Below are 17,902 nucleotides of genomic sequence, written 5' to 3'. Positions count from 1 at the left end.
GACTGTTATACGAGTAGGGGGAGAGTAGCAATCAGGCAACAGGGTTGCATAGCTTTAGGGTATGCCATAAACAAATCCATTTCATGGTCTAGTTGATCAAATTAATAAATTCTAGTAAGTACGAACACACACATATAGGATCTCAGTGAAACTTCATGTTTCTTTGAAGAGATCTAATTTAATTAACTCTAAGGCGTACATCTTTCAAGGATATTATGGCTAGCATCTTACAAATGCTAAAACCACCAGACCACAGAAAGGGTACTATGAGTGCCGTGATCGGGATTCGATCTCATGGACTCTGCCTTAGAAGACTGGAACGCTATCCTCTAGGCCACTGCCGGCGGCTATAAACACGCAGTACACGCAGAGAAAACTTGGATTTTGAAACGAATTAAATCTGACTTTGATTCAAAACATTCAGTTTTTTGAATCAAACTCCTGTTTTCTTTCATGGGCGATGGGCGCGCTCGCGGTCCCGGTATACGATTTCTCGTGTGCTAAACAGAGAGAGAAATAGCCTTCACTCCAATTTCACTCCGATTAGCTGTCATTCTTATGGAAATCTGTGTAAGAGTAAAGAGCAGGCTTTATTCTTTTTAGCAGGCCCAATCCCAATTCAATGAATTATCGTTTTGATTCAAAAGAATAATTTTTGAAAGAAAGAATTATTTTTTTGAATTGAATAATTTTGGACTTTGATTTTATACAAATTCTTTGATTCAAAAGAATTTTTTTCAATTGCATATTTCTTTGAAAACAAAGTAAATTTTCTTTCAACCAAAAAAAATTTTTTCAACGATTTTTAAATTATCATGATATATCTTATGCATATAGAAATGACCTACAAGTTAAACAATTAACTTTCAGATAACAAGGTGAAATGTCTGTTCCGGAAAATGTTTGGGTTAGATTTAAGGATAAAAGCAATAGAATTAAATACAAGCAGAACAGTGGATGCTTCCCAAGAGCTGGGAAAGCTTAAAATTTTCTGGCCAATTGAAAACGAAATGCAGCTACATAAACTTGATAAACTACTTGAATATGGCAATGAGAACGTGAAAAAGGCCCTTAAAAATTTGATGGTTGAAAGTAATGTTAACAACCTTAGAACTTTTTTGAGAGAAAATTCAAAAAAGCTACTTCTCTCCTCTGGTCGGTGGACCTTCACCGGAATACCATCGAATTTCCACTCTCCAAATATTCCGACAAAGGCTGCCGGAAAGTTGGCCGTAATTAAACTTCTCATAGGTAAGAGAAAAATGGCAAAATATGTATGTATCTCTGTACACATCTGTGTAACTGATTCTTTCTTACAGATGTTGCCGTTCAAGTGTTCGAAAATCAAACTCATGACTCGGTTACTAAAATTTTGAAGGAAGTTTTGAATAGTCTAAACCAATCTTCAAAAAAAAGAAATGCACGTTGTGAGAAGAATATCCGAACATCTCCCTACCAGGCCGAAAACGAAACGGCACCTGTGACGTAGCTGCGTCAGATTTCAATTCCAGTGAATCAGTTGAGAGAAAAAGGAGAGAAAATTTATGAATTTCAGAATTATATTTAAGTTACAGATTTAAGAAGGATATGGGAGATTATTTTTATTATTATTGTGTGGACGAGGATATTTGATCTATCGTTTAATTGTATCCCTATCAATATCGATATTGCTTGTACGCCATATAGAGAAACGACACCTACCTGTTGCAACCTAAACTGATTCGACTTCGAGGAAACGCGCAGAAACAAATCAAAGCAAAGAAAATAGTAAACCGGTCGGACGTTTGATCGGAAAGTTGAACCACTGTTCACCGGATTTCCTACGTAAGTTCTGTTGTACATTTCTTATCATACACTCACCACAAAATTCTTGCAGATCCTACTTCAAATCCAAATCTACGACAATCTGATTCCGTCGGTATTGGATGCGCTCAAATACCTAATTTTCTTGTCGCAAAACGATGGTCCCTCGATCTCGCTTTGGCTTCAAAGCTTGGCAAAAATAGTACAAAGCACAAAATGAAGCTGAGCGGGTTGTTCCAAGACGTGGTCAATCAACTGAAGGCGCACAAGAGGTACTTTTTATCTACTCAATAGAAGACAATAAGAACAGAATAAAGTTTACAATTTTCTTTTCTTTTGCAGCTTAGACCTTTAAACGTCAAAGGAAGTAGTTCAAAAAATGGCCGAAGAGATGACAGCCGAAGAGATTGGTTCAATGTGTGGTGGAGAATTGCTTAGGATAAAGGTGAGTCGTTTTCAAAATTAAAACAATTAACAGATCATTGAACCAATTGGTTCATTTCAGGCGGGATATTTCAGTCAGGTCCGCAACACTAAAGACTGGAGAGTGGAGAATGTCTTGGCTCTTGGCAATTAACTATCTTTCGGTGGCCCTTTGCTGATCGCTCAACAGAAGCACTGCGTCATCTACCGAGAAACTGCTTCCAGTCATTTGAAACTGGTGGGCAAACTTTACGACCAGTGTCAGGACACCCTGGTTCAGTTCATTACGTTCCTTGGATCCAACTGCAGCGTGGAGGAGTATGTCGTGCGCCTGCCGAGTATCCATAACATGTTCATTCACAGCCTGAAGACGGCCTATTTCTCTACCATCCTGCTACGATCGAATATTCTGCGACATCACTTACCCGGTAACTTCATTTACCATAAACGTAACATACGTAACAAACGTAACGTAACATAAGGCAGCTAAAGGACAGATGATACTGTCAAGCTATTTCCATCAAAAGAATTATAGAAGAGTCCATTTTTCTTTCCAGAACGTAAAGAAAAATAAGACAATCGTCTCCAGCAACAGAGTTTGTCGACTACAAAGCAAACGATAAATTCAAATTCACAGGACTCGAACAGTGACAACAGCAGCGGTTCCAGCACCAACTCCGATGTGAAAATCATCGAACGTGGAATCAAGAAAGAAACAACGGCTTGGGAATTGTCCACTCGGGAGACTTCCGTCGTAAGCAGTAGCGGTACCGGGACGAAGGAAAAATCGTCCAAGGAAATCAAACGTGTAGAACGGGCTCGGGAAAATAAACGGGAACGAGAGGAAGCAGCCGCCGAATAGAAGCGCGGAAAGGAAGCAGAGAAACGGCGTAAAAAATCGACTAGATGTTGTCTTTTATTTTTGTCCGAGTGAGAGCTGTTCGATAACTTGTTTTGTTTTTTAATATTTTAGGTGCTCTTGCTGCAGCAGCGGCCGCCGAGTACGAGCTTCATTTCAACAGCAGGCCACCACTGGATCGTAGCGAACGGGATGTCAGTTTCCAACTCCAACGTCCAGAACGTATTCAAATTATAGCCGAGAAATTAGGCATCGCCACTCGGGAGACTTCCGTGGTAAGCAGTAGCGACCGGGACGAAGAACGGGCCTGGGAAAAGGAACAGGAACGGGAGGAATCGCCGAACAGAAGCGCGAGATGGAAGCGGAGAAACGGCGGAAAAAATCGACTAGAGGTTGTCTTTTATTTTTGTGCGAGTAAGAGCTGTTCGATAACTTTTTTTTACATATTTCAGGTGCTCTACCTACAGCAGCGATCACCGAGTACGAGCTTCATTTCAACAGCAGGCCACCACGGGATCGCAGCGAACGGGATGTCAGTTTCCAACTGCAACGTTCAGAACGTATTGAAATTATAGCCGAGAAAATAGGCATCGCCACTCGGGAGACTTCCATTAAAAGCAGTAGCGATACCGCGACGAAGAAAAAATCGTGCAAAGAAATTAAACGTGAAGAACGGGCCCGGGATAAGGAAGGTCGCCGTGTACAAGCTTCATATCAAAAGCAGCCCACCACGGAGCGCGAACCGTGGGCCTTGAAGTGAGAACGGGATCGCAGCGAACGCGGGACCTCAGGTCAGTTTCCAACTCCAATGTCCAGAACGAATGGAAATTATAGCCGAGAAAATGGGCATCGCCACTCGGGAGACTTCCGTCGTAAGCAGTAGCGGTACCGGGACGAAGGAAAAACTGTCCAAGGAAATTAAACGTGAAGAACGGGCCCGAGAAAATAAACGGGAATGGGTGGAAGTAGCTGCCGAACAGAAGTGCGAGAAGGAATCGGAGGAGCGGCGGAAAAAAAAATCGACTAGAGGTTGTCTTTAATTTTTGTGCGAGTAAGAGCTGTTCGATAACTTTTTTTTTTACATATTTCAGGTGCTCTACCTACAGCAGCGATCACCGAGTACGAGCTTCATTTCAACAGCAGGCCACCACGGGATCGCAGCGAACGGGATGTCAGTTTCCAACTGCAACGTTCAGAACGTATTGAAATTATAGCCGAGAAAATGGGCATCGCCACTCGGGAGACTTCCGTCGTAAGCAGTAGCGGTACCGGGACGAAGGAAAAATCGTCCAAGGAAATCAAACGTGTAGAACGCGCCCGGGAAAATAAACGTGTGTCGTAGCTGCGTCAGATTTCAATTCCAGATTAAGTCTCAAGCTATGTAAGCAACAACGCTGACCACAAGCTCAATTGGAGCACAAAACACGAAATGGAGAAGGCTGAAGGACCAACATCATCTTTGAAACCTCGCCGAATTTGCGAAATTCTTCAATTCAAACAACTCAACGGAACACAGCTAATGCTAATTCGTCGCTAGCACACTGACGAACACAACGAATTAGGTTTATGAAGGAGACAACGGCCTTGCGTGGAACGAGCGTCAGCTAGATGGACTTTGAGAACTCTGCCAGGAAGTTCGTCAGAATTTGGAGAGGGCCGGCAACCTTGCGTGGGATTGCCGCCACTCATTGTCCAGAAGGCAATCCTCTTGAAGCAACGTAGCGGTGTTGGGGATAGTAGCACTGGTGAGCTACCGTAGCCAGGCGCTACATACCATCGTAGAGAACCCATCCAGGAATGGGAACGGGAGGAAGCAGCCGCCGATCAGAAGCGCGAGAAGGAAGCGGAAAGACGGCCGAAAAATCGACTAGATTGGTTGTCCTTTATGTTTGTCCGAGTAACAGAAGGAATTGCCAATCAGAAGCGCGAGAAGGAAGCGGAGAAACGGCGGAAAAAAATCGACTAGAGGTTGTCTTTTATTTTTGTGCGAGTAAGAGCTGTTCGATAAATTTTTTTTTACATATTTCAGGTGCTCTAGCTACAGCAGCGGTCACCGAGTACGAGCTTCATTTCAACAGCAGGCCACCACGGGATCGCAGCGAACGGGATGTCAGTTTCCAACTCCAACGTCCAGAACGTATTAAAATTATAGCCGAGAAATTAGGCATCGCCACTCGGGAGACTTCCGTGGTAAGCAGTAGCGACTGGGACGAAGAACGGGCCTGGGAAAAGGAACAGGAACGGGAGGAATCGCCGAACAGAAGCGCGAGATGGAAGCGGAGAAACGGCGGAAAAAATCGACTAGAGGTTGTCTTTTATTTTTGTGCGAGTAAGAGCTGTTCGATAACTTTTTTTTACATATTTCAGGTGCTCTACCTACAGCAGCGATCACCGAGTACGAGCTTCATTTCAACAGCAGGCCACCACGGGATCGCAGCGAACGGGATGTTAGTTTCCAACTGCAACGTTCAGAACGTATTGAAATTATAGCCGAGAAAATAGGCATCGCCACTCGGGAGACTTCCATTAAAAGCAGTAGCGATACCGCGACGAAGAAAAAATCGTGCAAAGAAATTAAACGTGAAGAACGGGCCCGGGATAAGGAAGGTCGCCGTGTACAAGCTTCATATCAAAAGCAGCCCACCACGGAGCGCGAACCGTGGGCCTTGAAGTGAGAACGGGATCGCAGCGAACGCGGGACCTCAGGTCAGTTTCCAACTCCAATGTCCAGAACGAATGGAAATTATAGCCGAGAAAATGGGCATCGCCACTTGGGAGACTTCCGTCGTAAGCAGTAGCGGTACCGGGACGAAGGAAAAACTGTCCAAGGAAATTAAACGTGAAGAACGGGCCCGAGAAAATAAACGGGAATGGGTGGAAGTAGCTGCCGAACAGAAGTGCGAGAAGGAATCGGAGAAGCGGCGGAAAAAAAAATCGACTAGAGGTTGTCTTTAATTTTTGTCCGAGCAAGAGCTGTTCGATAACTTTTTTTAAAAATATTTCAGGTGCTCTAGCTACAACAGCGGTCACCGAGTACGAGCTTCATTTCAACAGCAGGCCACCACTGGATCGTAGCGAACGGGATGTCAGTTTCCAACTCCAACGTCCAGAACGTATTCAAATTATAGCCGAGAAAATGGGCATCGCCACTCGGGAGACTTCCGTCGTAAGCAGTAGCAACCGGGACGAAGGAAAAATCGTCCAAGGAAATCAAACGTGTAGAACGCGCCCGGGAAAATAAACGTGTGTCGTAGCTGCGTCAGATTTCAATTCCAGATTAAGTCTCAAGCTATGTAAGCAACAACGCTGACCACAAGCTCACTTGGAGCACAAAACACGAAATGGAGAAGGCTGAAGGACCAACATCATCTTTGAAACCTCGCCCCCAACAACTCGGAGCAAATTTGTGAAATTCTTCAATTCAAACAACTCAACGGAACACAGCTAATGCTAATTCGTCGCTAGCACACTGACGAACACAACGAATTAGGTTTATGAAGGAGACAACGGCCTTGCGTGGAACGAGCGTCAGCTAGATGGACTTTGAGAACTCTGCCAGGAAGTTCGTCAGAATTTGGAGAGGGCCGGCAACCTTGCGTGGGATCGCCGCCACTCATTGTCCAGAAGGCAATCCTCTTTAAGCAACGTAGCGGTGTTGGGGATAGTAGCACTGGTGAGCTACCGTAGCCAGGCGCTACATACCATCGTAGAGAACCCATCCAGGTTCGGGATATCGGAGTGTTCGGAAAGTCAGGTAAAGCAGCTCCAAATACCACGTCGCTGCAATTGACAGGATTGTCAGGACATCAGAAAGAGGATTCGACTAGAGGTTGTCTTTCATTTTTGTCCGAGTAAGAGCTGTTCGATAACTTTTTTTTTTTAATATTTCAGGTGCTCTTGCTGTAGCAGCGGCCGCCGAATACGAGCTTAATTTCAACAGCAGGCCATCACTGAGCGCGAATCGTAGGCCTGGAGTGGAAACGGGATCGCAGCGAACGGGACCTCAGGTCAGTTTCCAACTCCAACGTCCAGAACGTATAGAAATTATAGCCGAGAAAATGGGCATCGCCACTCGGGAGACTTCCGTCGTAAGCAGTAGCGATACCGCGACAAAGAAAAAATCGTCCAAGGAAATTAAACGTGAAGAACGGGTTCGAGAAAATAAACGCGAATGGGTGGAAGTAGCTGCCGAACAGAAGCGCGAGAAGGAATCGGAGAAGCGGCGGAAAAAACCGATTAGAGGTTGTCTTTAATTTTGTCCGAGTGAGAGCTGTTCGATAACTTTTTTTTTTACATATTTCAGGTGCTCTAGCTACAGCAGCGGTCACCGAGTACGAGCTTCATTTCAACAGCAGCCCACCACGGAGCGCGAACCGTGGGCCTTGAAGTGAGAACGGGATCGCAGCGAACAGGACCTCTGGTCAGTTTCCATCTCCAACGTCCAGAAAGTATAAAAAATTAAAGTCAAAAAATGGGCATCGTCACTCGGGAGATTTGCCTCGTAAGCATTAGCGGTACCGCGATGAAGGAAAAATCGTCCAAAAAAATCAAACGAGAATAACAGGCCCCGGAAAAAAAGGAATGGGAACGGGAGGAAGCAGCCGCCGATCAGAAGCGCGAGAAGGAAGCGGAAAGACGGCCGAAAAATCGACTAGATTGGTTGTCCTTTATGTTTGTCCGAGTAACAGAAGGAATTGCCAATCAGAAGCGCGAGAAGGAAGCGGAGAAACGGCGGAAAAAAAATCGACTAGAGGTTGTCTTTTATTTTTGTGTGGGTAAGAGCTGTTCGATAACTTTTTTTTTACATATTTCAGGTGCTCTAGCTACAGCAGCGGTCACCGAGTACGAGCTTCATTTCAACAGCAGGCCACCACGGGATCGCAGCGAACGGGATGTCAGTTTCCAACTCCAACGTCCAGAACGTATTCAAATTATAGCCGAGAAATTAGGCATCGCCACTCGGGAGACTTCCGTCGTAAGCAGTAGCAACCGGGACGAAGGAAAAATCGTCCAAGGAAATCAAACGTGAAGAACGGGCCTGGGAAAAGGAACAGAAACGGGAGGAATCGCCGAACAGAATCGCGAGAAGGAAGCGGAGAAACGGCGGAAAAAATCGACTAGAGGTTGCCTTTAATTTTTGTCCGAGTAAGAGCTGTTCGAAAACTTTTTTTTCATATATTTCAGGTGCTTTAGCTGCAGCGGCGGTCACCGAGTACGAGCTTCATTTCAACAGCAGCTCACCACGGAGCGCGAACCGTGGGCCTTGAAGTGAGAACGGGATCGCAGCGAACGGGACCTCTGGTCAGTTTCCAACTCCAACGTCCAGAAAGTATAAAAAATTATAGCCAAAAAAATGGGCATCGCCACTCGGGAGATTTGCGTCGTAAGAAGTAGCGGTACCGCGATGAAGGAAAAATCGTCCAAAAAAATCAAACGAGAATAACAGGCCCCGGAAAAAAAGGAATGGGAACGGGAGGAAGCAGCCGCCGATCAGAAGCGCGAGAAGGAAGCGGAAAGACGGCCGAAAAATCGACTAGATCGGTTGTCCTTTATGTTTGTCCGAGTAACAGAAGGAATTGCCAATCAGAAGCGCGAGAAGGAAGCGGAGAAACGGCGGAAAAAAAATCGACTAGAGGTTGTCTTTTATTTTTGTGCGGGTAAGAGCTGTTCGATAACTTTTTTTTTACATATTTCAGGTGCTCTAGCTACAGCAGCGGTCACCGAGTACGAGCTTCATTTCAACAGCAGGCCACCACGGGATCGCAGCGAACGGGATGTCAGTTTCCAACTCCAACGTCCAGAACGTATTCAAATTATAGCCGAGAAATTAGACATCGCCACTCGGGAGACTTCCGTCGTAAGCAGTAGCAACCGGGACGAAGGAAAAATCGTCCAAGGAAATCAAACGTGAAGAACGGGCCTGGGAAAAGGAACAGAAACGGGAGGAATCGCCGAACAGAATCGCGAGAAGGAAGCGGAGAAACGGCGGAAAAAATCGACTAGAGGTTGCCTTTAATTTTTGTCCGAGTAAGAGCAGTTCGAAAACTTTTTTTTCATATATTTCAGGTGCTTTAGCTGCAGCGGCGGTCACCGAGTACGAGCTTCATTTCAACAGCAGCTCACCACGGAGCGCGAACCGTGGGCCTTGAAGTGAGAACGGGATCGCAGCGAACGGGACCTCTGGTCAGTTTCCAACTCCAACGTCCAGAAAGTATAAAAAATTATAGCCAAAAAAATGGGCGTCGCCACTCGGGAGATTTGCGTCGTAAGAAGTAGCGGTACCGCGATGAAGGAAAAATCGTCCAAAAAATCAAACGAGAATAACGGGCCCCGGAAGAAAGGAACGGGAACGGGAGGAAGCAACCGCCAATCAGAAGCGCGAGAAGGAAGCGGAAAGACGGCCGAAAAATCGACCAGAGGTTGTCCTTTATGTTTGTCCGAGTAACAGAAGGAACTGCCGAAGCGCGAGAAGGAAGCGGAGAGACGGCGGAAAAAATCGACTAGAGGTTGTCTCCAACGTCCAGAAAGTATAAAATATTATAGTCAAAAAATGGGCATCGTCACTCGGGAGATTTGCCTCGTAAGCATTAGCGGTACCGCGATGAAGGAAAAATCGTCCAAAAAAATCAAACGAGAATAACAGGCCCCGAAAAAAAAAGGAATGGGAACGGGAGGAAGCAGCCGCCGATCAGAAGCGCGAGAAGGAGACGGCCGAAAAATCGACTAGATTGGTTGTCCTTTATGTTTGTCCGAGTAACAGAAGGAATTGCCAATCAGAAGCGCGAGAAGGAAGCGGAGAAACGGCGGAAAAAAAATCGACTAGAGGTTGTCTTTTATTTTTGTGCGAGTAAGAGCTGTTCGATAACTTTAAAAAATTAAAAAATGGGCATCGCCACTCGGGAGATTTGCGTCGTAAGAAGTAGCGGTACCGCGATGAAGGAAAAATCGTCCAAGGAAATCAAACGAGAATAACGGGCCCCGGAAGAAAGGAACGGGAACGGGAGGAAGCAACCGCCGATCAGAAGCGCGAGAAGGAAGCGGAAAGACGGCCGAAAAATCGACTAGAGGTTGTCCTTTATGTTTGTCCGAGTAACAGAAGGAACTGCCGAAGCGCGAGAAGGAAGCGGAGAGACGGCGGAAAAAATCGACTAGAGGTTGTCTTTTATTTTTGTGCGAGTAAAAGCTGTTCGATAACTTTTTTTTTTACATATTTCAGGTGCTCTAGCTACAGCAGCGGTCACCGAGTACGAGCTTCATTTCAACAGCAGCCCACCACGGAGCGCGAACCGTGGGCCTTGAAGTGAGAACGGGATCGCAGCGAACAGGACCTCTGGTCAGTTTCCAACTACAACGTCCAGAAAGTATAAAAAATTATAGTCAAAAAATGGGCATCGTCACTCGGAAGATTTGCCTCGTAAGCATTAGCGGTACCGCGATGAAGGAAAAATCGTCCAAAAAAATCAAACGAGAATAACAGGCCCCGGAAAAAAAGGAATGGGAACGGGAGGAAGCAGCCGCCGATCAGAAGCGCGAGAAGGAAGCGGAAAGACGGCCAAAAAATCGACTAGATTGGTTGTCCTTTATGTTTGTCCGAGTAACAGAAGGAATTGCCAATCAGAAGCGCGAGAAGAAAGCGGAGAAACGGCGGAAAAAAATCGACTAGAGGTTGTCTTTTATTTTTGTGCGAGTAAGAGCTGTTCGATAACTTTTTTTTTACATATTTCAGGTGCTCTAGCTACAGCAGCGGTCACCGAGTACGAGCTTCATTTCAACAGCAGACCACCACGGAGCGCGAGCCGTGGGCCTTGAAGTGAGAACGGGATCGCAGCGAACGGGATCTCAGCTCAGCAACGAGTATCGCCGAAGCCAGGACCCGCCGGATAGTTAACGCTCGTAGCAGTAGCTAAATTTACAGCAGTTTATTCGCGGTTTTATGAGGCCAGGCTTCCGGAGGTGGGAAAAAGCAACGAACATCGCCGAAGCCAGGACCCGCCGGACAGTTAACGCTCGTAGAAGTAGCGAAATTTACAGCAGTTTATTCGTGGTCTTATGAGGCCAGGCTTCCGGAGGCGGGAAAAAGGCAGGTTCCGACTCGGCTGTCGAAACGAATTCAAAGGAAAAGGGAAGAACTAGCAAAGTCGCACCTCCAACTCCAAAATCAAAACAGAGTTCGATTATGAGTTAATTTTCAAAAAATTAATTTGTCTCCTACATGTTATACGGACAAAGGTTTATTTTGTATTCCCCAGTGTTGTAAGGTTAGTAAACTTTGTATAAATTGTTCATTACGTGACCTTGTTGTAAGCGGAATAAATCATTGGAGGAGCGTTTTTATTATTGCAAATAAATTTAAATTATAAATTATGAATAAGACTTTTTTTCTTTTCCGGTATGCGAACTCCCCAAAAATCCCTTTCTATAGCTGACACACACACATACAAGCGATTTTTTCGTGTGCACTAATACATTTACACAAAATGTAAACAAACCAAACATGCGTTTGTGTGCGTAAGGTGTCATTCTGAATCGGCAAAATTCATTTCTACTGTATCGGTTGGGCCATTTTCCACTAGAAAACAATGGGATGGCTAGTAGGCGGCAAGTAGAATTCCTACTAATCTTTCTAGTGGTCCTACTACTCTTTTTATTGACCGGGATGTCATCTCATATTGTATTCTATACTGACGGTTCATTATCAAACGGCCGTGCAGGTGCAGGAATTTACTGTCACGAGTTGAACATAGAATATGCTCAACCTCTAGGAAAATATTGTACAGTCTTTCAGGCTGAGCTATATGCTATTATGTATGGAGTGCAAATTGCACTTCAAAAGAAGATTATGTTCAGAACAATTTATTTCTGTTCAGATAGCCAAGCAGCTATCAAATCACTCAGTGCTTCCAGTTCTAGATCAAAACTGGTAATCGCATGCCGGAAAGCAATCGAAGAACTTGCTGAAGGCAATGGATTAAACCTTCTATGGGTACCCGGACATAAGGGAATTTTTGGAAACGAATGCGCCGACGAACTCGCTAGAGCTGGGTCGGAAAAGGAATTTTACGGACCAGAGCCGGCTGTCCCAATATCACCATGTTGGTTCAGAAACCAAATTCAAACTTGGTCCTCTAACCAGCATGAACGATACTGGGAAGAGTTGGACACTTGTCGTCAAACTAAATTATTTTTAGAAAAACCATCTCCAATCATATCGAGTTACTTATTAACTTTAAATAAATCTCATTGCAGCATCTTGATCAGAGCACTCTCCGGTCATTGTAAACTCAACTATCACATGCACAACATTCAGCGTGCTGAATCTCCAGTATGTGGTAGTTGTGAATCAGATGTGGAAGATCCCTTCCATCTTATATGTAACTGCCCCTCATTTGCCAGACTACGTTTTCGTACTCTGGGATCTTACGCTTTAAGCGAATCTGAGTTTAAGAAATTAAACTTAAAAAACATTCTATCATTCCTTACCGAATGTAGAAAAGAGCTTTAATGCTAATAATCCCTAGTGGAAAGGCTTTATGCCATCTTAAATAGATTGAATTTATTTCTTCCTTTTATAGGTTTTTCAGGTTTCTCAGGTAAATGATGAAATCTTGGATAAAAAAAAAAGGCTAGGCACAATTTTCCCGTATGTTTGGATAACGTGCCGCTATTAAGCCTACCCCCATTCTGATACCTGAAGAGAATGTCAAGAAACTTCTACGCGCCGAAAAAAAAATCCAATTGACAGATTGCTCTGACAACCACATGTCAGATTGCTAGGTTGCCGGTCTATCATGGTCTATCTCATTGATTTTAATTATATTGTTTTGATTACAAAAGCTGCTTACACGCCTAGAGAATTGAACCGCTGCTCTCTAGGTTGCAATGAAACTCACCAGCCTCTCGACCAATCCAGCAATAGCTAATTGCCACTGTAATGATTAGTATTTAAACTTAATGTCATTTGAGATGATTGAGCGGGTTGGTCAATAGAAGGTACCTTATTTCGTTCAAAGGACTTTCAGTACACAATATGAATCATAACAAAAATTCGCATCATCAAAAATTTATTCGAATATCTTATTTAACATTTATAAGAAAAATTCAAAAAAATCTTGAATTCCATTTGTAAATATCAGTACAGATATAAACAAAACAAATACCATGACAAGAAATTGACAGACATTTTTGACATGTCGCTTAGAATTCCCATATAGATTCTTTAAAACACCTTCAAGTATCTTAATGGTGCGCTTTAGAATGTTACGCGAACGTTATCGACCTTCTTGAAAAACATTTTTGACATGTCGCTTAGATTTCCCATATAGGTTCTTTAAAACACCTTCAAGTATCTTAATGGTGCGTTTTGGAATGTTACGCGAACGTTATCGACCTTCTTGAAAGAAGTTCCATTAAAAGCGCTTAGAAGTTCCGTTATCGATAGTTTAACCTTTCAAAGGGCGATGGAAGTTCCTGAGTAACTTTTACGCGACAAGAGTCACCTGAAGTTCCCGTAATACATTTTTTCAGCCAAATGTGAACTTCGGAGTTCAGAGTTAAGTAAAAACGCGACATTTGGTTGCTTGGGCGATATATTAATCATAAGCACGGGACATGTACAGGAAAAACCACTGAATATGCTAAGTAGCTCGAAACAAGTATCTACGAAGTAATTTGATGGATCGAAACGAGCACTAATTACTAATAGAATGATTCTTAACTTGGAAGCCATCGCACTGAAGGAAAATGCTTGATAGCTCGAGACGAGCAACTTGATAAAGATTTTAAATTTTGGAATTTGTTGATAGTACTAGCAAAATGTATTATCGGTTTTCAACATTTATGAATCGAGAGAAAACTCATATTCGGCATAGTGAGCGATTCGTGTGGTATTACGGCATTAAGTGGCATGTTTGTTTTTAGCGTCGAATGAAACAAAATCTTTGTTTTTCAGAAAGTTGTTGCAAGAACTTGTGACGAGCATAAATAAAATGAATAAGCGAACGTTGCCGAAATTTAACAATAATAACATTTAGGTATAATGTTCCCTGCATCAAAAGTTCTGTAAATTCAAATAGTGTTGTGTAGTGGAAGTTTTCCTGTTAAAATTAACAACCTGTTGCGTATATGAACAAAATGATATCTTACTCTGATGAGGAAATAATAAATTTAATAAAGTTCTTCTTTCACAAAAATAGCGGTGGAATATTTATTGCGAGTTTGAGAATGTTTAGATATGACATAATCTGTTGGCATCAAAATTATACTGCAAAATTGAAGTTCTTTTGACCGTGTAAATTGTAAACGAACAATGCCAACGAAATAAAGACACCTCGCTGGTCTTTGACAATAATAATAAGAACTGTTTGAAGGCATTTCTTGTTTTTGCGGATTGCGTCAAATAATACCTACGAGAACGAGAACATTGATCATGAATTCTCGCTACTAAAACTTAACAAATTTGAAGTCCAAAAGATTGTGTTTGACGAAACAAATTTTCAAGAGAACAGAAAAATATCTCAAACCACAAAATTATTAAACAAAAAAAAAAGGATCGAATTTATCTCAGTGTTTTCCATTTTCAAGAAGATTTAAGGCTGCCACACAATACCCGATCCGGGTTTAAACCACGGATCTAGTAGTTTTACTATGATTTTTTTTTGTGTGTATCCACCAGATTATCTCTACATACATTAAGCGGGCCACAGACTACACAACATTGGTACAAATGCAATGAAATTAGATGAAATTTTGTCGCTGTGAACACGATTTGCATCGTGTATGGCACTGCTTGTATTGTTACATTCGATTTTTACTGTAACGTTTTATTTGATATGATATCAGCGATATTGGCAACTTTGTTTAAAAACCCATCCCCACGCAGAGAAAAATGAGCGTGAATAAAGATTCACCCATTCAAACGCAAAAATAACAAGCGTGTATTAAAAAATACTCTGAGCGGGGTAAAATCAGCTAACCGTGGGAGAAGCTGTCACGGCAATTTCCGGGGAATTTTCGAGGCGAGAGCGCGCGAGTAAGGTGCGTCGACAAAAGGTGTTTTTTTTTTCGTGCCGTTTTCCAACGCATATTTTGTCGTGTGAAATAAACGAAAATTAGTGAAGCCAGGAATATGCTGGAGCAATGTAACTTTTGCCAGCAGCCGGCAGATCTCATGTGTAGCCGCTGCCTGGAAGTGTACTGCACCGTCGAATGCCGGATCCGCGATTGGTCAGAACACAAGCGGATTTGCATCAGTATTCCGAAGCTGTATCCAAGCGATAGCTACGTAGATCTTTTAAGTGGTGGCTTCCCGCATAAACCAGGATTGTAACCGAACGTTCTCTAAAACAGTCGTAACACGTTTTTATAAAGCGTAGCCTGAATGTTTAGCAAACGATTTTAGAAATTGTTAAATTCATTATCTGAATCGTGAATACCGAAATGATGGTATTTTGAATATGTCGTTAGGTTATGTAACTGTTAAAAACCATTAAAACATTTATATGGAGGAACCGTTCTGCAAACAGTTGAGATAACGTCTGGAAACCGCTCATAGAAAACATATTCAGACAACCAAACTGTTATTGTAATAGTTTTTAGTAAAGTAATATTATACCTAAACAGTAACGATAATAGTTGTAAAACGATTCAACATGACGTTCTTCCAACGTTATACATACGATATCCAGAACCGTACATGAATGGCGACCCTCACCCACACTTGGAAGAAAATATTTTTGGGGATTTTCGGATATTTGTATTTTATTGATTCATTTTAAAACATTATATTTATTCAGCTTGTATTACTTACACAACGGTTACAACCCAAGCAACCAAAAGTTCGGATAACATTCCTCTATCAGGTTTAATCAGCTTAATCGAGTATGCTAATATAACTTCTTTTCAGCTCAATTTTTAAGTAGTTAAACGAACTTTAAAGTTGACTAAAAGTTCGCATAAATCGTCAAACAACTTCTAACCAGCTTCAAAATCCACTTTATAAGCAGCATAAAAAATCGAAAAAATTACTCTTCCGCTCCTTCAATTGCCTTCTCAAGTCTGCTATTTTGATTCATATTAATCAACTATATTTGTTACTAACTCACATTACATTTAAAAAACATGTTCTTACCAAGCCTCGAACCCGAGCTCACCGCTTGAAAGTTGAGATCCATACTTATTGCCCTATATGAACATCATGAGTAGGCAACGATTTTACTCGATGTGATGATTTTCTTTAAAACGACTTCCAGGTTCATTATTTCTACTTAATTCCCACTTTCAAACTGTTAAAAAGTTCTTCCGGAACTTAATGTGTACTTCATATAGTTGTTTCCCAAGTAACGCGATGTGTTTATTTATGCAAACACGTGTTGAAGTTCGAAAAAAGTAGATTTTAGCCTTTAAATCTACTTCAAAGTTTCTATAATACGAAGTTCTTTTGAACGCCCGTTGGAACTAATTAAAAACTTTCAAGTTTACAAAATAGTACAACAGAGACTTTTTACGAACTATTGAGCTGTACAAAAAGACTTGCAACCCTTTGATAGCTACTTGATTTTGAAAAAAATGAGAAGTACGTAACAAGTAGATTGTTTTTCTTCATACAAACTTTAAAGTTTGGTTAAAACGTCTCTAATAAAATTAAAAAAAAAACTTTAAAGTTCCCAAAAAGTAGAAACAGAAACCAAAACAGTACTTTAAAGCTTTATTTGAGTATTGGCTGAACTTGACAAAGAATGAAGTTCCATGGACCTCGAAAAAGCATTTTGAACAGCAAAAAAGTTCCACAGAACTTTTGTACAGCTATATATGAACTTATTAGTTCGTTCCTTAAGTGATATTCGAACTTTTGGTTGCTTGGGAAGTTTGCTAATTTTGGCAGAGGATCCTCCCCCAGCCATAGGGACAGCTTAAGGTTGCTCTCATAGCTACTACAGGATGCAGAAAATCCACCGTGGCCCGGGTGATGCGTGTGCGAGGAAACTGAAAATAGTTTTTTTCATTAGACAATCATTCGATTTCTTGAACATTTCAGCTACTTTACTTACCAAATTTCCTGATTGTTTGAGCAGAACGAGTTCACCGGAACAATCCTATTCTCCCATCTGCCGGAGTCTGGCTCCATTTCGATGAAATTCATCACGCTGTTTTCCTGGATCGGTTTGGGAACCCACAATCGCCGTACTAGCAGAACCGTAAAAAAAATAAATGCGCGAAAACTGCACCAACAACACCAGCAAAGATTGCCCTCTACCAACCAATGATGCCAGTTTGGCTGATCTTTTGAATTTGTACTTATCTCGTCAAAATTGTCATCGATTTTTTTTGTTCATTTTTAACGATCGTCATCGAATTATATATTATTTACATGAAGCAATGTAATCGAGAAGGCTTGGTGACTTCATTCTAATAAGTTACATCCAACGAAAGAGATTAAATCAAAACTCTTGCTTAAATTAAAATTCCAAGTGTATGTTCAAACTTAAGCCTTTTCAGATGAATATCGAAATTTCATAACAATATCATTGTCGTTGAAACTAAAACGACTCTATCGTATCGAAATGTTAAAAAAAAATATTTCCATAAATGTGTACTTATTTTTGTACAAAACCATCTGGCATCTCTGACCGGAGTTTCGTTCATTTTTGACAGAAGGGATGAACGGTTTGTGTAACGGTTCGAATTCAATTTTACTATTAAAGAAAAATTAAAGGAAATCGTCCATATCATTCTATCACCTTCCCATCTAAAGTCACGTTTTCACGCGAACGTTCATATTTCGTTTTTATCGTTTGCGAAGTAAAGTTTAGAAGAACAGCT

The 17,902-nt window shown here is 42.1% G+C and overlaps 1 protein-coding gene and 1 long non-coding RNA gene across 3 annotated transcripts in view; one reads left to right on the top strand and one right to left on the bottom strand.

Annotated features, from left to right (window-relative positions):
- The window catches only part of LOC129755986 (putative inositol monophosphatase 3), a 190,549-nt gene that overhangs the window by 154,345 nt on the left and 18,302 nt on the right, over window positions 1-17,902 (bottom strand). The gene's annotated exons all lie outside the window — the stretch shown is intronic.
- On the top strand, window positions 1,317-11,421 carry LOC129756043 (uncharacterized). Of its 2 annotated transcripts, XR_008739381.1 has the most exons (16): window positions 1,317-2,075; window positions 2,146-2,248; window positions 2,309-3,477; window positions 3,538-4,114; window positions 4,177-5,053; window positions 5,115-5,392; window positions 5,453-6,029; window positions 6,091-6,914; window positions 6,977-7,327; window positions 7,389-7,838; window positions 7,900-8,208; window positions 8,270-8,720; window positions 8,782-9,090; window positions 9,152-10,239; window positions 10,302-10,750; window positions 10,812-11,421. It is a non-coding gene; the product is annotated as an uncharacterized LOC129756043 (long non-coding RNA). The 2 variants fall into 2 exon arrangements; XR_008739382.1 differs by lacking the exon at window positions 6,977-7,327 and having other exon boundaries at window positions 6,091-6,808; window positions 7,665-7,838.

The sequence above is a fragment of the Uranotaenia lowii genome, chromosome 1 (assembly GCF_029784155.1).
Source record: "Uranotaenia lowii strain MFRU-FL chromosome 1, ASM2978415v1, whole genome shotgun sequence".
Classification (NCBI taxonomy): domain Eukaryota; kingdom Metazoa; phylum Arthropoda; class Insecta; order Diptera; family Culicidae; genus Uranotaenia; species Uranotaenia lowii.
Note: the sequence above shows the minus strand (reverse complement) of the source record. Positions and strands in the feature narration are given on the sequence as shown.